The 25,597-nt window shown below is 35.3% G+C and overlaps 1 protein-coding gene across 1 annotated transcript in view; it reads left to right on the forward strand.

Annotated features, from left to right (window-relative positions):
• The first annotated feature begins 502 nt into the window (after positions 1–502).
• The window catches only part of LOC109054073 (retinoic acid receptor alpha-A), a 128,908-nt gene continuing 103,813 nt past the window's right edge, over positions 503–25,597 (forward strand). The window contains exon 1 of the mRNA XM_042735172.1: positions 503–729. The gene's annotated coding sequence lies outside the window, so the exon portion shown is untranslated. The remainder of the gene's footprint in view (positions 730–25,597) is intronic.

Raw genomic sequence — 25,597 nt, forward strand, 5'->3', positions numbered from 1 at the left:
TCCATAATATAAACTGAAGTTATATCGCTTACAGCTAGAAGTTCAAATATTCATCATTGTCAGCATCAGTGTCAGTACATAGTCTACATACATACATATTATATAGGTTATATTGAAGTAGGCTACTGTCTACCCACAACATCAAACAGTTCCTCTATCTTTACATTTTTTTAATTATTTTAGTAATGTAAAATTTTTTAAGATAAAATTATAATAATTATAAAAATATAATAATCATTTAATTAACATTAATGCACATATAGGCTAGCCTAATGCACATGAATAGACTATTCGTGAAGAAACATTAACAAACATTTAATGCACATTGATATGCCCTAATGCATATATCATATAATAATGTCTATTAATGTAATTATTGAAAGTTAAGCTATGACGTTATATCGGAAGCAAAGCACAGAGACAGAGACTATCAAAGATGGAGATGAGAGAGTTAACGGGACTTTGAGGAAACGGGGCGGGTTCATTCACTTGTGTTGGGTTTCACGCACACACATAAAGACACACAGCACACATGACTCTCCCATGGCTGCTGCCTCATACGGGGTTGTTACTCAACTTTTACTAAAACACATCTGAAGGCTCTTAATGACGCGCTTATTGCTGTTTTCTTGAGCGGACAGGGAACTTTACTGCAGCATCGTGCTGATGAAACTGCGCGGAAGGAGTTGAGGCGGTGAGCGGCAGCGGGGGCGGAGTCAACAGGTTCAGGTATTTATTCAAGATCTTCATTTACTCTCTCACCTTCACTAAACAACTGCTGAAGATAACACATGCCAGAGATGTTTTATTTAGCGATTAAATATGCAGCGTGATTAACTTTGTAAGTTGTTTTGCACGAACAGTCCCGATAGTGCTGAACAGTAGCCTATTGGCAGCGTCTCAAAGCCTATTGAACTACATACTGTACATAGACAGCATTCTGGGACATATACCGCTCATAAATGCAGTGTAGCGAGGCAGCTCTGTATGTTTTGACAGCTATTGTTTATCATAACTTTAAGAGTATTAAGAGTAAGCATTAGCTTACTTTAGTATGCTGATAGCCCAGCTGTTGTTCTTACTGTCGTAGTTTTGAAGTGACAGTCAGTCGCGCATCATTTCACTGCACGCTGAAGTAGCCTACATGAGAAACACATTGTCGCTTTTGACAGTCAGGGTATATAGCAAATGTTTAGAAACGTGATAATAATTATTCTGGCAAAAATATGCTATATTTATCGATTCTGTGTACTATTCAAACACTTTTTATTTCTTGTTAAATTCTATGGTGTATGTAGGTAATGGTTAAATGTGTATAAATTATATTTAGAAAGTGAATGCATTATATATAAACTGTAAAAAAAAAAAAAAAAACTGTTTTGTCATTTACTTTTCGTTTACTAATTTGTTTGTTTGATTGATTGATTGATTGATTGATGGTAACCTTGGAAAATGCCCTTCAATACTCAGATTAGTTGTGATCAATGTAGGTTTTTCCATTCCAATCTCATTAGAAAATACATAAGCATTTTGCAAAGAGGTGATTCTGTATGAATTTGTACAATGTGATTTGATTTGTATGGAAAAATGGGATTCTTAGGGGGAAAAAATGTAAGCATGGAGGTCCACGCCTTACCACACCTCTAAATCTAACCATCAGTGGAGCGTAAGCAGATCATATAAAAACACACGATTGAGATCGTAAAATTCATACAAATTAACCACCAATTCACATTAAAAATTACCATGACAATGTGTTGAGTTTTTTATTGATTGATTCTTAAACATTTACATCTGGCCGTCCTAAACATTTGGTTACATCCTTAACAACAACAAGTGTAATTTGCGAATTTTTGGTGAAGAACTATAATCCCCAATTCAGAAGATCTAAGAAGTTGCTGTGACTATAGAAGCCAGAATCATGTCAGAGTTTTAAGAAAAAAATCTGATTCATCTTTGAGCTGGATGATTTGCTATGTAGCTTAGAACACATTAGCAAAAATAGATCCAGGACCAAGGCTACTGAGACAATAACAGCAGTAACACTTTAGATTAGGGAACACATATTCAGTATTAAAGGGGTCATATGACGTTGCTAAAAAAAACATTATTTTGTGTATTTAGTGTAATTCAATGTGTTTATGCGGTTTAAGGTAAAAAAAAACACATTATTTTCTATATAATGTACTTTGTTGTTTCTCCTCTATGCCCCACCTTTCTGAAATGTGTCGATTTTTACAAAGCTCATCATTCTATAAAAGTGAGTTGTGCTCTGATTGGCCAGCTATCCAGTGTGTTGTGATTGGCCGAATGCCTCAAGCGTGTGACAGAAAGGTTACGCCCCTTAACACTGCGAAACTTGCATTTGAATCATCATTGGCAGATTATTTAAATATAAAAAAAACGTACTTACAGGCTGTGAGTCAGAAGCGCCAGACTGTCCTTGCAAAGTTGAAACTGCCCCACTTTATAGAAACAGCCTTTGTGCCACAGATGCATTTGTAGGCTAGTCTGCATGTTCAGGAAACAGTCCTCATCCTTATAAAAATGCGCAGCACACATCTGAATATTGGGTTGAACTGTTCTGGAACAGTGTTGTAAATACAACTTAACCACTGATTTCTAGTTGTGTCCTCTTTTGGAAGGCCAAAGTAGTTTCGCATTCACAACGAAACACACAGCGACTCCACAACATGGCAACGGTGGCAACAGCGAGAATAAAAGTTTGCCTTCTTTCGTTGTGTGAACATTTGGGTGGTGTTATGCAAATCTTCCCACATCGTGTCATAGACATGTGGGGGCGTGTTAGAATGAGCGATTTTAGGAGGGCGTGGTTGACTCTTTAACTCTTATAAAGAATATCTCTTTGGATTTGAGACTTTAGTCTTTGCAACTTTACAGATCTTCTTTATGCACCAAGAGCTTGTAACACAAAGGAAAAATTGAAATCGCATCATATGACCCCTTTAACTTACGAGTTTTCCCTCAATAAACTCCTAATTTGCTGCTAATGGATAGCAAGTAAAGTAGTTATTGCAGAATAAGGCATTAATATGTGCTTATAAACAGCAATAGTACTAATAAACATTTCTGTCTGGATGCATAAATTTCTGGGTTCTGAGATTTCGGAGATCTTGAGAAGAGATGATGCCAACCCCCCAGAAGACCTCAGATGATGCTAACCCTGCAACAATATATAAAACTACCAACTTTTGCTTAAACCCAACGTTTAATCGCAGTCGCAAAGTTTAATCGCAACATATAATCATTGCAGTTAATAGTTTTCACTGTCTGTTTGATTAAGTGTAATTTGTAACTAACTGCATGATTCTTTCTGTACATTTCTGCCATAGTCACCACTAATAACCTACTCCTAAATGTAATAAAGAAACATTAATATTTTCTGTAAAGCTGCTTTGCAACGATTGGTATCGTGATGCTAAAAAGTTACTAGTGTTTCCCAAACTAAAGTGTTACTGTAACAGCTTAGATATCTCAAAACACAATAATGTATTGACTAATAAGACAAAATTTAGCAAGATTGGCAAGATGAAGGTGAGAACTTGTCTTCATATGACTGAAAATTGCTTGTTGTTGCAAAAGCTTTGTATATAATTATATAGCCAGATGCAATTTTGTACTGTCAAGGTTTTACTTATAGTATTTTCCCATTAACTCTAAATGCTATTCTGCAGAGTTTTATGGAAGATAACTAATGCAAACTCTGTTATCTCGTAGGTAATTAAATCAAGGTCATAGTACAATACACTTGTCTCACACGCAGTGTCCTGTTCACTGCTGTCAAGTGTGTGTGTGAGTTCAGACCTATCATATTTACCTGTTAAACTTTGCCTCGTTTCAAATAACTCTTGTATGTGTTGGTTGTTTTGGCCATGATTTCAATCTTAAACAGCTGTTACGTATTGTGTGTGTTGATACACAACACCAATGCAAACAATGTTCAATGCAACACACAGGTAATAGGAAACATGCCCCTGCGTTGTAATAATGGCTATAATATTTCACTGTTTGTGTTCTGTTGTTTGACGTTCCAAAATGACGCACAATCAGCTCTTTCTTCTTCTCCTGATGAGCAGAGCCCAGTTGTTCTTAGTCCACTTCTTTAAACGATGAGTAAGGCCAGTGTCAGCACGGGATGGAAAAAGCATTCTGGCATTAAAAACATGATAGTGACTCAACATCTCCTGGCAAATGATATTTAATTATTTCAATTGCCCTGTTTTCGAAATTTTATTTCAGTTGTTTTTGTGTGGTGTATGGACCAGATTGTTTTGCTAATTAAATCAGACATGTATCCAGTATGCTTGACTGTAATATGATAGAGCTTCTGTTATTGTAGAGTATAGAGTATAACTGCTTCATTTTGGGCCTGATTTTTACCTCATTATATCTCTTAGAATGGAGTTGTTATATCACATAGCCATATTCTTCAAAGAAGCTTTTCTTTTTTCTTTGACCTTGTTGACTGTTGAATTGTATTACATTATGTTGAGTATGTTTGTGGAGAGCTGTCTTTAACTTTAAAAGAGATATATATGTTTTTGCAGGTAGCTATCTGAATAAAAACACTCTTAAATCTCTATAATGACGCTGATATATGAACGGTACTATACTAAAGTTTGTTAATTTTTTTTCTGTGGAGTTTCTGGAGACGCTGCTAACATTTCAAATCATTGCCCTGCTTTCTATATGCGGCCCAACATTCAGCTTCTACCTCAGCCAATGGCTGGACTACCTGTTTGTCTGAACTATCTATCTATCTGTATATGTGTGAAAAACTGCTACGTCTTAATTCACATTTAGCAAATTAGTTTACATAACAGTACAAGCAATCAAGATAATGCCCTATGCAAAAATACTGTATGTATATGGATAAAGTTGAATGACAGTAAACTAATTGTTTCAGCATTGATTCATTGTATAAATACTGTATACAATATGAACATTTTCTGTATGCATGAAATGCATTACCTGCAATTTGCCAAAACAATAGAACATATATTTCAAGGAAAACTGTATCCTACCATACAGTGTGGTTGGTTTGATGAACATGCAAACAATGTGGGATGCACAGATATTTTCACAAGATGGGTGTTCAAATTGTGTGGTAAAAGCTGGTAATGCTATGATGATTTTACTTCCTGAAGCCATGATGCAGCATCCAGTGCCTTTAGAGAGCATGTGAGTGTGGGAAAAGATGGAGAGATGGAGGGAAGGCAGGAATGGGAGCAGGGACTGGGAAGTTAAAACCTTATGATGCCTGGAGTGGATGAAAGCACAGACGGCTCTGTGCGAGTTACTCAGGAAATACCGAGGTTCTTTACCTTCAACATACACACACAGTGAAATGGTTAAGTCTTATTTTAATATACTATCGTTTTATCTTCCTGCTTCCTTTGATGGTATTAGATAATCTCTACGAATCCCTGTGCTCATGAGAGCAAGAAAGAAAGAGAGTTACAGAGAGATAAAGAATAGATAGATGTTGAGAGAAAGAGAGAGAGAGAGAGAGAGAGAGAGAAAGAGAGAGTGCAACAATTAGGTCAGACTGGTATACAGGAGAACACTTACATGCTAAAAAATGCTGGGTTATTTTTCTACTCAAACAAGGTTATAACTAAAACTTAAATGAAAACCATTAAAAAACTTTTATTACATAAAAGCTTCGTTCAACTTCTGAACACAATTTAAGATATTTTGGATGAAAACCAGGAGGCTTGAGACTGTCCCATTGACTGCCAAGTAACTTACACTGTCAATGTCCAGAAATGTATGAAAAGCATCGTCAGAATAGTCCATCTGCCATCAGTGATTCAACCGTAACATTATGGGCGATGAGAATACTTTTTGTACAGAAAGAAAACAAAAATAACGACTTTATTCAACAATTCCTCTCTGTCTGTCCCCACATCACCATAGCACAATTTGGAGAATCTGAGCAGTACGCAGGCAGTGTACGCTCTTCTGTGTGAGCCGCGCTGCACTGATGCACTTTCAATGATGTTTTCTTTCAAACCAAAACGGATATATACATATAAAACGTATCCTTGTTTTTGTTTTCTTTGTGTATAAAAAGTATTCTCGTCGCTTCATAACTTTACAGTTGAACCACTGATGGCAGATGGACTATTCTGACAATGCTTTTCATACTTTTCTGGACCTTGACAGTGTATTTTACTTTCCGGTCTATGGGACAGTCTCAAGCCTCCCGGATTTCATCTAAAATACCTTAAATTGTGTTCCGAAGACGAACAAAGCTTTTACGGGTTTGGAACGAAATGGGGGTAATTGATTAATGGCAAAATTTTCATTTTGGGGTGGAGTATCCCTTTAATTATTTTTAAAAATTATTTTTAGTATTAAACGTGTATTTTGAATTGCCATTTAGCCTATCTCTTCTCCATCAGCATGAATATTTATTTTCACTGAACTTAGTGCAGTGCATTCTGGGATTGCCTCCCCATGCGGGAGGCAAGAGTTGCTGCCCACATTTTGAAACACCCTTTGTATTGAGAGCACAATTATGATATCTTAAAGTGCTTAGTAGGTACTAGGTTTTGGAACAGAGTTGGTGTAATGTGCATATGACAGTTCCTCATATGGATTTTTAATTATAGGTGTTTCCCACAGATATTTTATTGGACCTACAGGAAAAGTGACTCTGGAAAATATAAAACTTATATAATAGGGTGGAGCAGAAAATGGATGGAAATGGGAAGAAGCAAAGAGAAAGTAATAGATTTAGCAATACGTTTTGACTTTCAGATATAGCTCTGGAGATGTGGACTATATCACTGGGTTGGTTACTTAATCATACAGTGCACTAAACAGTGATGTATGGAGCATACTATATAGACTCTGACCCTACCCAAAATCCTCATCCTCAAACATATGTTTTACAAATGAATAAGTGCTCATTCTGAAATCTGAATAAAGATTTATGCTTTGTAACATTTGCACATATACCTTAATTCTTACATTTAGAATTAAACGATGAACGTTGTTTAAACCAAACACGTCAAAGCAAACATTCTTTCACTCCATTTGTCCTATTGACGACAGACTCAAGCGCTTGGACTGTAATGAACATGCATCTGTATACTTTGTCCAATGTAGACAAGATAGCTCACAGTGATTGTAATGTCTGTTTGCTTTTGACACGACGCGACTCGCATTCAGCATGATCAAGTGTCAAGCCGTGAGCGGCTGAACGTCAGTAGGCAGGGCCTATGTCAATGTGTTGCCCTGGAGGCAGTTTTTAGGGAAACGACTGTTCCCAGCTGATGTCACCTTGTCCTTCGGATCCAAAATGAGCCGTCTTCTGAGGGTTATTACTAGGGCTGTCAAATGATTAATCAGGATTAATCACATCCAAAATAAAAGTTTTGTTTACATAATATATGTATGTGTACAGGGTATATTTATTATGTATATATAAATACACACACATAAATTATATATTTAGAAAATATTTACATGTATATACATTTATATATTTATATTCTTATATTTTATATTATATATAAATATATTTAATATATAAACATAACATATTCTTCTTAAATATATACATGCATGTGTGTGTATTTATATATACATAATAAATATACACAGTATACACAGATATATTATGTAAACAAAACTTTTATTTTGGATGTGATTAATCGTGATTAATCATTTGACAGCCCTAGTTATTACATAAATGCTTTTTTTTTTATTGATGATGAGGACATTTTAAGTTATGAAACTTGCAGGATGTATTTAGCATACAAAGACCTCTTCTGTATCGAAAGATCAAGGGAAATTTGGTTTCTCATGCCATGAACCCTTTAACAATCGTTTACGTGATTCATGTAATTCATAACTTAATCATTTTTAACACGAGGTATACAGCACAGTATGAGGTATACAGTAAGAGTAAATGTGAGTGTGCACTGAAAATAAAAATATTATTTGCAAATAGTTACTTTACAATAACATACTTTATAATAAATTTGTATAATTATTTAATTGCTTTAAATAAAACGACCATTAATCTAGTATCCCCATAGTGTAGGTTTCATGAAGTTACTTGTTAAGACATGTTAAGGTGTTAAGACCTACTTCATGGTGACTTGAACATCAACACCACAATGCCTTCAAGACTGTCCCCAATGCATGCTCCTATACCCCCTCATGGACCAAAGTGTGGACCTCAAGGAAAAGTTTGATTCGTAATCAAGCAGTATTCGGCAGCCACTGTATTCATGTTTAGTTGGTTCCATCATTATAGGACCAAAATACACCAAAATTATCACCAATATCAGTGCAGTAAAACACTCAAGCATTATGGTAACATCATACACACTGTAATTAACTAGCAGACCATAAACTGCAGACAAGCTCTCAGGTTACATTACGATGTAATTACATGTCACACAGCCCTAGGCACTCTACTATAAAAAGAAAGCCAAGCCTGTCCTTTCCCTAATTGAACCTGATAACATTTTCAGAGAAAAGAGGCCTTATTGTGATCAGCAGAATTCCCCTCTCCCTCCCTTTGCTGCCAGTATCAGTTTCTCCAGTGGTATCTCCAAAGCTTAGACCCTCACCAGATACACATGGAGCTGAGCGTGCCAAGGAAAACCCAGGCCCTAAAACCCATCTACCCTGCTGTGCCTTAGACTCTCTCCCTCTCTCTCGCTCTCTCTCTTTCAGTCTAATATTATCCCATCAGCCTGTGAGAGCTTGCCCCGACATAATCTCAGCAGGCCTGTCAGCTCTATAATCTGGCTGTAAGTAATGATTGGTGGTGTATTTATGTTCCCCAGGCAGTTGTTAGTGGTTGATGGTGGGTAGGAGCAAATAGTCTCACATACCCAGACTTTTGACTATCAGCATAAAGTGTGGTCCGCTTCACAGCTTATTCTAACCTAAAACTACAGTTTTAAACAGGAAACGACAACCATGCAAATTGGCCAACGAGAGTTACGTTGTTTTTTGTTTATTGTTTAGAGGTGGGTAAATAAAAAAAAAATTCTAGTTCACTTGATAATAAATCATCTCAAAACTTTTGATTTAAAGATTTAATGCAACAAAACTCAACTTTTTATGTGCAAAGAAAAAAATTAATGATCTTATTCAACGATTTCTTCTCTCCCTGGACAGTCCCTCCACCATTATCAAGAATACCATGACGCATGCCCATGCTGCTGCCGCTGATGTGATGCTGCTGCTGGGGGAGAAGAATTTTGAATAAAGTTGTTATTTTTGTTTTCTTTGCGCACAAAAAGTATTCTCGTAGCTTCGTAAAATTACGGTTGAACCAACGATGTCACATCGACTATTTTACCGTTGTCCTTGCTATGTTTCTGGACCTGGGAATAATGCAGTTGCATTGCTGTCTATGTAGGGTCAGAGAGCTCTCGGATTTCATCAAAAATATCTTAATTTGTGTTCTGAAGATGAACAAAGGTCTTAGGGGTTTGGAACGACATCAGGGTAATTGATGTCAGAATTTTCATTTTTGGTTGAACGAACCCTTTAATTCTAGCTGATCAAATTAAAGCTTTTCAGTTTTCCAGGCTCATTGAGAAAGTGCCTATAGCGACATTTCTGTAAGATATATATTAAGTTTTTCTTGTACATTTTGTGACACTTTTCATAGTGAAACGTCGAGAGAGTGGCCCTTAATGGGTCGCCATACTTGCCCACACATCACGTCCTTTCCTTTCCTTCCTTTACTTTAAGTACACATTCAGTTTTCCCCATAACTAAGTGGCGCTAAAAGGTTAATGATCTATTGTTTGAAAATAAAGTCCCACTTATACTAAAACATACAGTGTTGCAAAAAGCAAACATAAAGTAAATAAAAGTGCATTTTTCTGTAGCAACCATGCCATTTTTGTGTGGTTCTGCAAGTCTTTGAGCTCTTTTATACAGGAATCAAACCTGAGTGTATCGGAAATGCAACACTGTACCAGGTGAGCTCCTGAGCAAGTTTACCACTTTGGAAAAGTCATAGACCTACATATGGAGCTGGTTATGTAATGGTAATTGCAAAATTTATCTGTTTACAAATTATGCACTGGTAAAAGTATTTTGAGGTCTTAGCATAGTGTTCTGCAAGAAACCACACACACAAAAAAAAAAAAAAAAAAAAAAAAAAAAAAAAAAAATTATCAGTTTTTTGTTAATGTGATTTGTTTGAAAATGAATAAAAGTTATTGGTATTTTACTGCCACTAGTGTTTATTTCAGCTTGAAATTGCAGTTTTTATATGGGTGTGTTTTGGACTTTTGGTAAAATGTTGGTTGAGGTTATTGCAATGAGTCCATGTTGAACTTTTAAACAATTTTTCATAAATAGAACATAACCCAAACCCTAATGTTGACAAGAGTAGCTTTGAAACTGTAAAAAAGGGAATACTTTTTTAAAATGACCATCCTTCAGCATGGACAAGTATAAATGTTTCTATTACTACTGTTTCTACTAAGGTGCATATATATATATTATGTGAATTATTTAGTTTTGGTTTGCAGGTGGATTTAGGAGGAGTGATAATATAGTGTAATAATTTTCAAGTAAAGTTTGATGTCCCACATGTTTTGTTCCATGTCTGAAGGATTAGTGTTTCAGGTCTTAAGATCACCACACACTCCAAATCATCTTTTTTTGCTGTCTCTCTCTGTTTCCCTCTGTTTTATTTTTTCCATTGCACTGCTCCATTTTTTGTTTTCTTATGTCTTTCTCTCTTCTTTAGCTCCTTTCCTGTCTCTTCGCTCAGCACTCTGGGACATGCTGTTGATATTTCATTTGGAGTGGAGCCGTGCAGTACAGCGCCACTGTAACATTAACTCTTTCCTGCCTACTTTGGCCTTCGTTTGACTAACACAATGCACAAAACCACCACAACTCTCACAGCTTTTACTATTCCACACCAACTAGAGGTTTTCTTTCCTGTCAATTTGGTGCTAATTTGCCACACAGCCTCTATACAACAGCCTCCAGGATGGTGAAGCTTTTGACTGTTTTCCTTCTTTTTATTTATTTATTTATTTTTTCCTCTTGCTTGCAGTGCTGAATTCCAGCACGCTCTACATGCTGAGTTTTGGTCGAAGAGGGAGCATGGCTTCATTCTTGTGGTCAGTCGTGTGGTGTTCTGCAATGGGATGGGCAGCCGTATGGAGTCACACTCGGTCAAAAACACATGGGTGCGCTTAGGTTTGTCGAGCAGTGGAGCCTGAACAAACTGCCGCCCACTTAAGAGGTCATGTGGATGTGTTGTTGCACTGAGGCTGGTGGTTAGGTTGGACTTTTTGTAAGTCCTGCTGTTAAAGGAAAGTTCTGGATGCTGTACAAGTTCAAGGGTTATTTCACTCAAAAATTTAAATTCTGTCATTGTTAACTCTATAAACCCATAACACTTTTTTTAAAATTAATTTTCAAAACATAAATTATATTTTTCAATTTCTTTCTCTTTCTCTTTCTCCTTTTTTTGCTATCTATTCAAAGTTCATGTGACCAATATTTGTGTGCTTCAAAAAGTACAAAAATATATTGTAAAGTAATCCATATAATTAAACGGTTTAAAGAGACATGATTGGTTTGAATGACAGACATAATTTTGTCTTTAATTCACATGTAAACTTTGATCATTGCACACACACACACACTCACACATACTGTATATATATATATATATATATATATATATATATATATATATATATATATATATATATATATATATATATATATATATGACACATCAAATATTTTAAAGAGAGGCTCAAACATGCTTGGTTCTCACGCATCATCAAGCAACTATAGTGAATGAAATTCATTCAGGTTTGAGGGTGAGTAAATTATGACAATATATTCATTTTGGATGAACTATCCCCTTTTAGCATTTTGTTTTGTTTTAACATCATCTGTGAAATGTTGTTTACCACATGATCATCCATAGTTTTAAAAAAAGTCTTAAAGGGGATGTTTATGAGTCAGGTAAAAAAAACAACAACAAAAAAAAAAAAACACTTGTAAATAATGTCTGGGTTAAAGTTCTTTATCAGTGAACATTTAACACCAGAAACCCAGTAACTTTTACATGATTTGAGCAAGGATAACAGAAAGGGGCCGTTTGCATGGAGCAAACAGCACCCACAGGAATTATATCAGGAATGCAGATGCAGAAGTTCATTCATCTAAAAAAGTAGTCCTACTTTAAATAATTGTTTTTGGCAAATTTGCAGATAACTTTTTACTGAAAAATGTATATATGTGCTTTCACACATTTTTTCTTTCACAAATATATTTCTTCATCAACTTATTATTTCACATTTTTGCTTTTATACCTTACATTTGTAAAAAAAAAAAAAATATATATATATATGTATAGGCATGTTTTAGAGTTTTGCAGAAATGTAGGTAGAGGCAGGAGTCTGTGCTGAAATCCTCAGTCCCCATCCACTACACGGAAATGAGTGACCAGTACAGTTCCTTAAACTATAGCCCTGTCTTTGAGCAGATGTTCAGAAATAGCTAAAAAGGCCCTCAAGGCAACAACCAGATACAGTACTTTCATGGCCTATGGTATTTTATTATGCAAATTACAAGCTACTTGCCATAGCAAGTAAATAAATGTACTTGAAATATTGATTTGAGTTAAAAATGTATTATTATTATTATTTTTTTATATGAGAAGAAAGAGCATGAGAGACATAAAACAAGCACAGCTATATGAAATTAGTTACTTGATGCAATGGTAAGTTATGCAGTTTAGTGGTCACTGTACAAATATACTTGACTGCAGGACTCCACTATTCACCAGTCATAATTGTTCATACTGAAATAGAAGTATTCCCTTGTCAACACTGGCAGCATCAAAACATCAAAAATAAAATATGATAATTGTTTATTACATTATATTTGCATGCATCAGTGTTTATTTCGTGGTGATGATCGGCTGACTGTGCATTTTACATTCTATATAAATTTCATTTATTTTATGAAGGTTTTGATGTACTAATTTCCGTTTGCATTTCAGCATATGGCCTCTTTTTTTATTGTTTATGCAAATGAAACCATAATATGATGCCAATTATCAGTCAACATTAATCAGGCGTGTTCAGTGAAGATGCATGTAATATGCAAATTTTGGTAAACAAGTATCACATAAAGCTGTCTGGGCATGGGCCAATAATATTTCCCCATAATTACCAGTACACATGAGTTATATATACGTCTGTTGCCATTTTTCAAGTCACCAGTTGTTCTTATCAAACCTGCGGTGTCTTTTATGTTGCGTGCAACTGCGTGACTACATCAGGACTTCGCACAGTGATTGATTCATTGCACCGGGAAGGCGAGGGAGCCAATGAAAACAAACGCGGTCCGTAGACACCTCAAAACATATTGATGAATGCCAACACCAGTGTCTCATTGAAATTGTATGAGCAAATTGGGCAGAACAAGACAGATGTGGCGCGGTAAATGACTGAAGCACTGCTCTCTGCTTGGTGTCATCGCAGCAGTGATTAGAACACGTCCGTGTGCTGCCCCTCCTCTTCATTGAGTGTGGATTGGAGCTGCCTGCAGCTGAATAGAGCCCCCGCAGGGCCCATCAACATCCAGAACATTATGGAAGGGACCGAGCTCAACACAAAGAGTGACAAAGAGAGTTAAATACGGTTCTTTGTGATTTCAGGCTATTTTCAGAGCCGTTGCTCCTAGGGATGCACTAGTATTTTGGTAGACATACATAAAGACAGCACTGTAGTAATATTCTGAAATATCGGATATTGGGAGTGTGATCATTTTTTATATGTTGTATATATTTTTATTCATCAACAAAAAATTGTTCTAAAAGAAACCAAACTATCAAGCTTTGCATTTTTGCCAAGGAACACTGACAGACTGACAGACTTTTTGGAATGGAGTACATAAGTGAAATTAAATGACATCAGTTTCATCTTCCCACTTGCTAATGTGAGAAACCCCATTCTGAGCAAATCAAAAGCGGAAGAAAACACAGATGCCCTGGCTTTCAAAAAAAAAAAAAAAAAAAAAAAAATCTTCCATTTAGCTTCCATTCCAGTCCTCACAACTTAAGCATGGAACGCTGCAAAAACAGACAAGCAGAGTGACACAAACAATCACGCAACCCAGCGCTATTATATTAATATCTGCACTCTTGGTCATGGCCAGTCAATGAACAATCAAATTGGAGACTTATCATAGAACTAAATAACAGAACTAACTTATACTGTAATATGCATAGTAAGCATCAGAGCTTTAAACTTGCAAGTGTCATGACAATTGTATTACAATTAACAAAAAGTTACTATTACAGTAATGAAAAACTGAAAAAATATACAAAAATGTAAATGAAAAAATAAATCAAAAGTACATCCAGATGCATTGTGGTGACAGGGACGTTAAGCAACAGCTATGAATGAGATAATCATGTAGTATCCGTTACTGCAAAATAATGTTTTCTTCTGTAGTATACATTTACAGTACACTCTGTACCTTTTCAAAATGTACTCTGTTGTACTTTTTTATATATAAAGGGTCCATATTAGTACCTTAAAACTAAATATTATTACCTAATGTGCACAGATCAGTACCTAAATGGTGCATATTAGTGCCTTTTGAAAGGACTGTCACCCCAGTGACAGATTTTGTACCTTTTTTTTTTTTGCCCCAAAAGTGTACAGGTAGTCAGGAATTTGATTAAGGCTTAAGGCTGGACTTAATCATACACATAATCATACACTTGTGACTTTGTAAACAATTACAGAGAAAAATTAGACATCATACACTAAACAAGTAAGGATCACACTGTACACTACCAGATCAAGGTGTTTTTTTTTTTTTTTTTTTGTCACACTTTAGTTTGGTGACCAATTCTCACTATTAACTGACTATTGACTCTGACTTTTGCCTGCAAATAAGCAATAAATTAATAGTGAGAAGCGATGCCTAAACTAAAGTGTTACCTTTTTATTTATTTATTTTTTAACATGCATTAAATAAGTCTGAAAATTGAAGTTTGTGCCCATCATACACCACTCCAATTGCCCAAAATCTGTAGACTGGATTTGTCTTTTGGCAGCTAGTGTTGATTCTGTGCAAAAAAAAAAAAAAAAAAAAAAAAAAAAAAAAAATATATATATATAATTTGCAAAAGTCTTGTAGTGTATTTCTAGCCTTAAGGTGTGGAAATTTGGCTGGAGTTTATTATTTTAATTCACAAAGTAATCCATTCTTCTTGTGATATAAATATTTTCTGATGAAGTGTCAAAGCGCTAATTTCAAGAGGAAAATATAGCCTCCTCTCCATGGTTACACCGTCTCAGATGCACATACTGATTTTAAAGATGCATGTGTGTGTGTCAATGGATATTACGCATAAAAAGCGGGAATAAAATATGTCCAAGAGGGAAGTCCAAAGAAAGACTGTAGCCATCTTCTCCAGCTGTAAAGGACATAATGATATTTACTGGTGACATTTGTTACAATCCAACTGGATCAACCTTAAAAAATTCCTGGCGAAAGAGACGTGGGTTTTTCAATTACAGAGCAAGTCTTTTCGTCCTTCACTGGGAGCTTTTTAAAAACGATTTCTTTTTAAATGGAACGTAATCAGTGCACGGTAAAGCGAGCCCGCTCATGTGAAAATGTGTCACCAAATTTATCACTCCCTGATGTTTGGTACTCCCACAACACAGTTTTCAATAGTGCCTTCATCAAATTCCCTGCCATAATTCATTTTTAAACTCCCATTAACTCTAGCGCCTGACACACATTTCCAAAAGCAGCCGTAGCAACCCACATGAAGTTTTGCAAATCAATGCTGACAAATTGCTGTTAAAGTTTCACACAATAGAGGAAGTGTTACTTTTTCTGTCAGCCTTTGTCTCAGCCAATGTTCTCTTGTGATCACACTCCATGTTTGTTGTATCCGTGGCGTTTTGCGAGGGTTGTCCGCCTCTTTGAAACTGCACTGTGAACATCTTCCTCCACATTGTTAACTGTGGTTTGCATCTTTCTCGCCTCAACCCACTTTTCTGAAGCATGGGCACAACGGCGTCTTATGTAGTAGCTTCTGGCCAACGTCCCGAACATCCAAACCCAAACCATTAATCATTACTCATTTGAAACTAAATAAAACCACAAACAGTTCTCTCCTCTCACGCTCATTGTTCTAATACAATCTCCCATGAGCTGTTGGCAGCCGCAAATATTTTAAGTTGTTTATAATTGATACTGTAAAGACTTCATGAATGCTGATGCTCCAGGAGAATATCATAATCGCTCCGTTGAGACGAACAGATCTTTCAGCGTAAATGCTTGGTGGAGTGGGTGAGGCCTGCCTCTTTTTGTCACAATTTTCTTTCGCCAACGTTATTCCACTGCAATTATTTGAATCACTATTACAAAACAACTCTTTTGTAACTGTCTATTTACGAATTTGTTTGGGTAGAACCCTTGTTGATGTTATGTGAATGGGTAGTGGATGCATAACATGTCTATGGAAATTACATGAAAGTGTATATATTGATATATATAATTAATTTCAAATGGTCCTTTGGTGTGACAAATTCATTTTCAAAAATACAAATATTCCATGTTGTCTTCACAGCATGAAATGTCATAAAAGCTCCCTGCATAATTTTAAATGTTTTGTCACACCGCAGGACATGTCGACTTTTTAAAAGTGTTGCATGCCAACTATATATAGTTTTAACCTTCAGCTTTCTTTTTGGAAAAATGCATGTTGAGCCGTGTATAATTTTAACCACTCTGTACGTGTAAATTGCCAGCTTTAGTCGTGTAATTGGCAGCATTTTGAACTTTTGATTCAATCCAGACCACAAGCATTGAAAAGAACACACAATGACGCAGCTCTTAACTGTGTTTAATATAAGCTGGGCATTTTCTTCCACTGGAGACGCTAACAGCAGGTTCTTATTAATTTTTTTTTTATACCCTTTGCCATATACAGAGACTTAACTGTAGGGAACTGGCCGTAGTAAGTCTGCATTAGTTCCCAGTCTTCACATTATAAAGTCGCTGAATTGTTGTCAGCACGTTTTTGTGCTTATTTGTTTTATGGAGGACTGATAAATGTATTGTGAAGGGTAATTTTATGACCTTTGACCTGTCCCGTGACCCCTGCTTTTCTGTGGATGTGTTAAGATAGACAACAGCGAGCTGTCACTGCCGATTCAAAAGTCATTTTTTGTCTCTGTAAAATCTAAATGGCAAGGTTCACATGAGCGAGAACCACTCACACTTTCTTTAGTTTGTTTAGTTTAGTGCCATGCCTTTTACAGTGTTGTATATATATGAGTCATACCTTTTTTTCTTTCAGAGACATATTTTTTGATCAAATTTCTCAGATAATATCTTTGGGTTGACTTCTGCCCTTGCTGTTCTGGTGGCTTGGGTTCTCACAAAGAACTATTTAGCTGGTTATGGATTTGTAGATCATTTTAGTTTGCCTCAACAATCTTTGCCTTGAGATATTTCACCATCCTGAGTACTTTCGTGCAAAATGAAGTCTTATGAACTAATAAGCAGAAGCTTTGATCATTTTATCAAAAGAAACATTGTACATGTTCACTGAGTTTGGATGGAATCACTTTTATCAGACCCACATGTTGAAAAGAAAATGAAATGTCCTCCCTTGGCGTTTGAGACTTGGCCAATCAGAACGAGGAATTTCTCTGAGATGTCCAAGAGGCCAATTATTCTCTTTTGCAGCATCTAACAGTGCCAATGGTCCCTAAAATTAGACCCCAGAAATTGCAAGAGTGTTGCATGGCATTGCAGAAGAGGCCCAGCTGTAGATGGTAACACAGAATTTAGGTGCCTGGCCACAGTTGTGTCAGCAATTGAATGGCGACCATTTTTTTGGGTAACAGGCCCTTGTGACTAGGAAGGATACTTTAGCATATTTTAGCAAAGTGTACTTATTATGGAAATAATATACTTTAAAATAATATACTGAATGTAATATTTTCAGACACTTAATTGCATATAATTTTCCCTTAAATAAAAAATGTATTAGTTTAAATATATACTGTATGAAATGCAGTTATTTGAAAATTAGTGCTTTTTTGACCACTTAGTAAGTACTAATCATTTTGCATGAATGAACTCAGAATGGCGAAATATCTCATATATATATATATATAAACACTATAGTTGAAATTGTAATCAAGTGTGCTTTCATAGTTTATCTGTTTGCATCTGCGGGTTTCAAATAGGCTACAAATTTTTTTTAAATATAACTTTCTCAAAATGAGTTTTTGGTTACCGGAAATCTTCACTTTAGTAGCAGTTACATACAATACAGCAAACTTTACAGGTTTGTTTCTGTCTATTGATCTGAAGGTTTTTTTCAGAGGGGTTTGTTTGTAAAAGTCACCTGATTTATGTAACATTTTATTCCTAAAAATATAGTGTATGGTGTTCATTAAATTAAGTGTACTTTAAAGCACAACAAAAATGATTAAAACATTATGGTTAAAAATATACTTTAAATTGTATTTAGTCATGACGGGGACCTCTCAAGTGGACAATTTGTTTATTTAATTAATATTATATTATCTGCAACATTTTTTTTTTAAATAGTACACTAGAAGTGCACATTCAATACAATTAAGTGCATTTCTTTTCAAAAGGGTGTACAGTTTGTGTGGAAACAGACAAAACACCACCACACTGCAAGTTTTAGCAGTGACAACAACAACTGCATGAACAACAGTTTATATAACATTACGTTAATTATGTAATTGCATTAACTAATGCAGTTGTATTGTTTGGGTTGTGTACACACTACACAGATTCCTTATTTCAGGAATGCATTGGAAATCCCCTCAAACAACTGTATAAATACTGTGTATACTGTGTAATACAAGTGTATATACTTAAAAGAGTGACAATTGTATTTAAAAATGGGAGAAAATCCCCTAAATTATTGTAGTAATCTCTAGGTATATTTACCATGGTTTACATAGCCATAATCATAGTAAAGTTTTGGCATCTTGTTAATAAAATGCCAACAGTTTAACCTATCCGATGATAGCATGACCAAAGTAATATTAGCAATCAGATCACACAAGCAGATTTAACAAAGAAGTGAGAAATGTATGCCAATCAATCCCAAATCAATTTTGAGTCCCCTAAATTTGTCTAAAGATTATGTGTGCAAACTAGCTGTTTGCAATGCTCTGTACACTATGAACAGATTTAATGAAACTGCTGTTGCTCCTGATTTTTTTTCCTAGAGTGATTTGATTGTTTTCATTACTGTAAATAATGTGACAGAATGCATTAAGCACTAAAAGAAGTGAGTGCTGTATTTAGTTGTAGCGTGTACGTGGCCATTGACTATCAAATCCCCCAGCACCTCAACAGCAAGTGTCACATGAAACCAATTGAGCCATCTCACACAGCTTAGCCGCCTCAACCAACCCACCCCATAATGAAAGAATCAGAGCTTGACAAATCTCCATTTGTTTGTTCAGCGGGGGGCTGGAGATTTGCCCCTTATTGTAGTGTTACACTCTTTTTTTTTTAAAGGGAAAATAAGAGTATGTTCTTAATAACTATAAGTGTGAAATCATGATGCACTGAAAATGAAGGGAGGGTCTCATTAGGAAATGAACATCATCTAAATGTCCTGAAATGGACTTTATCATTCGGTTGTGTAATAGAGTCCCTCCCGAGTGCCCCATTCTGTCTGAGATTACAGAGCGAGCTGCGTGGGTTTTTCTCTCTCCTGAATGCACCAGAACATGGAATATTTAAAACCGACTTTCTCTGTCTTTGCCAGAGTCTGTTTCTTCAGTCTCTTTAGTGCCGCTCTGAAACAGAAAGCAGAATTCCCTCTGATCTGCTGTGCTGCTGGAACGTACAGCACAATCTGTTGTATTTCACTCTACTTTCCAGACTTGCAAGTCAGCAGCAAAGTTAGCGAAATACAACACAGGCAGCTCTCTCCTGTGGAGGCCTCGAGTCATGAAGACAATTACAGATGCATAGCAGGATTCTCGCTCCCGTTGCTCCGGCGGGAATGATTTTCTCCAGCTGAGTCTCTCTCCTTGTCAACACCTCATCAGGACTGTCTCAAACAGAAGACAATGGTCCCACCTGATATCTGGCTTTAATGCTTGCGAGTCTGAGAGTCTATCTGACTCTCTGGGTATCAATTCATCTCTTTTCCGGCATGCATTTCCATTCTTATAAGTTTCTGACTTATTGCAGCTAGTGGTGGGGGGTTTGATGATGGAATATAACATCACTGCTAGAAAGGTGTTAACCTGCACAGAGATTTTGTTACACCATTTATACCATAATACATTTCCACAACTATCAATAGGAAGGACAGCTGATGCATGGTTATGTGTGTGCGTGTGTGTGTGTGTGTGTGTGTGTGTGTGTGTGCATCTGCTTTTACAATTTTTTTTAAAGTGCTTACACACAAAATCTTTACTTGTCACACAATTTCTGAAACCTGACACTCAAACACCAGAACCACACACCAACTCTAATTCTCAGCCTTTGACTCAGTTTTCAATTTCATAAACCACTTTTTACAAAACACAACGCACAGTTCTCTATGTAACACAAAAATATAACAGGAATTAATATTATGGCAAAGGTGTTTGCAAATGTTTGCTTTTGAGAGTTGTTTGTGGTATTCTGAATGCAGTGCTTCATTTTGCAAGAGATGTGAGGCATTTTGCATTTTTTGTGTGCAATTCTTAGATTTGTGTGTAAAGGTTTTTTTTTTTTTTTTTAAAGAGGCAAAGTTTGAAAATGTGTGTAAGCAGTTGAAAAAAAAAACTGTAATATTAGTAATAAAAGTATTATAATTTTTGTTTTTAACTGAAGTGTTGTTTGAAAATGAGTTTTTCACTTTTTATAAATAATCTTTTGAATTGTGTCCATCAATTTCCAAATCAAAAAAGAACATCAAATGGGATGACATACTGTATTATATTTGTGAACTATTTAATTAATTGGATTATTCATTGTATTAGATTTATCATAGTGTATATACCAGCAAAATTTCCAGGAAAAAAATAAATATATCATAATTTTATGTAAGACACTATTTTTTTTTTTTTTTTCAGGTACTGGCCAAGTTTGAGATTTTGGCCTATGTTGCTTCCATAGTTTATGTCTTATTTCAGACTAGTGGAAAGAAGACATCCAAAATACACATTTTAGTGTTTATTTTATTACATTTTTTATCTTGCATCCTATATTTTGCGTCTGTAGATTTCAAATGCAGTACATCATTTTTTTTTTATTAGTTTTTAAGTGAGTGCATCTCCGGTTCAGTAGCACTAATTATGGGTATGCATTTTATGCTTGATATTCATCAAAAGTTTTCTGGAGATCATCTTATGCAAATAGGTGCTCATTCACATGAGTGATGATTGCCCAGAGTAAATGAACAAAGGCACATTCTGAGAGAAGTGCCAACGTATCACTGTTTTGCCTGAAAAATGTATTTAGCAGGCTAAATGTCTGTATCTGTCTGTGAGTGCTAATTTGAATTGTTTTGAAAACCTTGATCCAATGAGGAAGATGGGTAAGGGGGATTGGGGGTTATGGGGGTTGGAGTGGTAGTATTAGTTGTTTTACTTTATTGTATCACTTCTTGTGCATATGTTTTGTAAATGAGACAGAGCTGTAGGGGATTCTTCTTAGTGAAATAACATGTAATGTGTGACCCCCAGTCACCAATCCATTGTGTAATGTGAAAACCACAGCAACTACCCAAAACAGCAATCCAATGACTTTGAAAAACATGTAGTGTATAAACCAGACTTTAATTTATTTCTACCTACATTTTGCTTATATGGAGCTTAAAATTTGCAAAAATTATTTGTACCATCATATACAATTAATGCCTCACCAAAATATGGCCACATTCATTTTAGCATCGCATGATGACAATGCTAGCTAAATATGCTGCAACTATTAAGGGTGGTATTATATTTATGTTTACCAACTTTATTATATTTTTTCAGAGTAGTATTTAAATAGTGTAGTAATGTATGAAGAACAGCTCACAAAGAAGTCATTTTAAAAATAACCAGTCGTGTGTATCAATGTGGTGAATCTGTAAGACTAACTTGAATCCATTATGAAATATTTCACCCTCATGTGAAATTCTTATTAAAATAACTGTAATTCACCTGCGAACAATAGTTAACGTAACCACATTGAACACATACATTTACATCAAATGCAAGTAATAAAAAAAATTAGTCCAGACTAATTTATATAACTACTGAAATCAGTAACAAACAGAATAATTATATATATTTTTATTATTATTTTTTTTTTTTTCATGACCGAAACAGAATTTCTTACCCATTAATGTTGGCTTTTAAAATAATTTTCTTAGTTTATCAGAAATTGCTATGGCCTAATACACTGATTACTCCACTATTTTTGTAGTTTGGGCTGTATGTGACTGTCTCACAGAACTAACTGAGATTGAGTGCAGTTGGAAAGGTCTTTTGGCTCTTTTTATGTTGATATCACTCCGCAATATCATTTGTGAGGTGAAGAAACAATGATATCTCTCTGCGGGGCTGTCAGGTGCAGAGGTGACACAGCCAGCTATCATTCAGATTGTCATTCTCACTCACCACTATAATTGAGCACAGAAGTCTATATGTTATATATATTTATAATCTGTTCCCATTTCTCATTTACCATTGTGTATACCAAACTTTAGTTTTGGCCAGTATACAGTACCATAGTTAGCACAATTACAGTTGCTAACTCTACATTAAATTAATGGCGTCCCCTTGGAACTCTAAAAATAGCTTTCAATCTTTCTGTCTTTCCTTGGCTAACACCATGTAACTACAAGTTTATTGTAGAAACAGAAACTATGGTTACTTTATTTTTTGACCGAAATGATGGTTACCATGGTACAAGTTTGTGAAGATTACAGAAAACAACATATTAAGTGACATTTGATTCCAGTTCAAATTGCATGTTACTGATTTGATCACACATCGTTCATTGTTCAAGGGTTTGACAGTGTGCATATTTATGTACAAGTTCTGTTCATTTGTCTTCAAGTATTGTTCATTCATTTTTGTGTAATACTTTTCAGTGAAGGAAAATTTGCATATAAAATACAGATAGTTGTGGTCCTCATACAGCACTCCAATACTCTAGATTTGACTGTATTCATAAAATTAAGATTTTTTTAAAAATATTCCATAATGCTGCATATTTGTTGCTATTACAATGATATTATTATGTAATTGGCTGCTTATCAATGTAAAGAGAGAATAATTTGAAATAAATATAAAATTAAAAATGTAAAAGTAAGCCAGTACAGTACTTTTGTGATATAGGGGTTATCAAAGCACAAGATTTTATCTTGCCATAATTTTGTCTGAAAACTTTAGTCTGAAAGTCAAATCTGCAGCATATGAAGCAAAATCAGAAAAATTCCTCAGAGGCAGCACACAGTCTGTTTTACATCATAACACATCACATCTTGAAATATTTATAGTTTCCTTTCGGGTGTGAAATTCTATATCTTACACCCTGGAGTAAATAGTAACACTTCCTCAGGGGTCTCTAGACACGTCTGTCTCCTGCTGTTCATCAGTGTTATCACTCTGATGGATGCTCGTGGTCCTCTCAGTGTGATTGGGCATGTTTCCAAAGGCAGTGCCTCCCTTCCGCTCCTTATGCTCTCTTTGGGAAGCATTGGGCGGGGAACAGTGCAGGAATAGTCAATAGGACAAGGCTTGCGGTCTCAGGTGCTGCATTGTACATCTATAGAGAATATTGAGTCTGTCTGTTGTGTTGCTTGTCGAGCCACTGGTCAAAACTAAATCACTCCCATGGGAAACCACACAATTCTCTCCATCTGAAATTGAATGGTTTTATTCACACTTCACAGATTTCTTATGCATATCTGAGATAATATTCATATGTAAAATATATTACAAATATACTAATATATGTCACATATTTGTGTTTTTTAGCTATTTTGGTTATTTTATATTATTTGTGAAATAATTGGGCTATTCTGAAATAAGATCACTGTCAAAAAAAAAAAAAAAAAAAAATGAAAATGCAGGCAATGTCCTTCGAGAGGCCATAAAAAAAAAGTGCTCAGTGCAACGACAAATCTTTTTCAATATCACATCATAATCAGTAATACATTGTTGTTGGCATTGCTAATCCATGCAATATGCGATATCCATGCAGTAATCCATGCATATGAAATATTTAAATCAGTGGATTTATGTTTAAAAAATCTGCTGACTACTCTTGACTAACTCTAGTTCAGATTCACTGAACGGCTACAGGATGTCCGGTCAGAACATTAGGTCTCACACCAGGAATGTACTTCAGGGTGATTTATTGTGCAAAGATGTGTGTGTTTCTGTAAATATAAAACAGTATACAAATATAAATAAATGAATAAATATATATTTACAGATCTTTATAGCAGTACTTGAATACTCATAAGTAACATCCTTGTAAATGAGAACTTAACATGAAGTAAACACTATAAATATAATATAGATACAAATACAAATCGAAGTTCTATAAAAATGATCGCCCTACTGCACTGTGTGTCTAGCTCACGTGCCTAGCTCATCAGGTGAACAAGCCCGAACATGTTCCCTGAGATGCGTTTCAAGTCTATGCATTATAGCCTAATATGTAATATAACATTAAATACTCTAGCAAACAAATAACACAGGAGAATTATAACATATTTTCCACAAGATAATGTGCATATATAATTAAGAATGTAAACAACCGCAACTGCTGTAGCAGTTATTAATCTCTCTCGTGGACTTATCATACAATAAATTAGGTAAACGTACTTACGATTAGTTGCACACATACATATATCCACACAATCCTTAAACGGGGCGCAGGCGGGAGATTTCGGAAGAGTTCACTTTCGAGGGGTGGCCTTTCTTACAATGTTTGATAAGATGGTAAGGTACCAAATTTTAAACTATTTAAATGGTGGTGAGGTGTATCTTCGAGGTTATAGCTGTGTCCAGAGACCAACATTGCTCACCATTGCTCTACATACAGAACGTTATTGAGGTAAAAAAATAAAAAAAGCTAGATGGAGCATTACTGATGGAATTGTTTCTAAAATAGTTGTCTCGAGGCATGTTTTGAAACATTATTAAAGTAATTTTTAATGAAGCAGTCAAAATGGCTACATTCAGACTGCAGGCAAAAGTGGCCCAAATCCAATTTCGTTTTGCTCATGTCAAATCAGAATTAAACTTGAATTGGAGAGAAGTCTTGAATTCCTCACTCTATTAGTCTATTAATTCCTCAGTCCTCTGCATTAGTAAGACAGTAACTGGATTAACATCTGACTAACTGAAACAAGTTATTGCTATCGTCATGTCCAAAATAAACCCTGAAATAGTATTGGTTTGCTCATTATATATGTATTATTAATATATGAACTAAAACTGTACAATTAGCCATAATATATAGTTAATTAAGTCACTCAGCAATCAAAATCAATTCAATGCAACTGCGTTCCCTA

The sequence above is a fragment of the Cyprinus carpio genome, chromosome B12, assembly GCF_018340385.1.
Source record: "Cyprinus carpio isolate SPL01 chromosome B12, ASM1834038v1, whole genome shotgun sequence".
Taxonomy (NCBI): domain Eukaryota; kingdom Metazoa; phylum Chordata; class Actinopteri; order Cypriniformes; family Cyprinidae; genus Cyprinus; species Cyprinus carpio.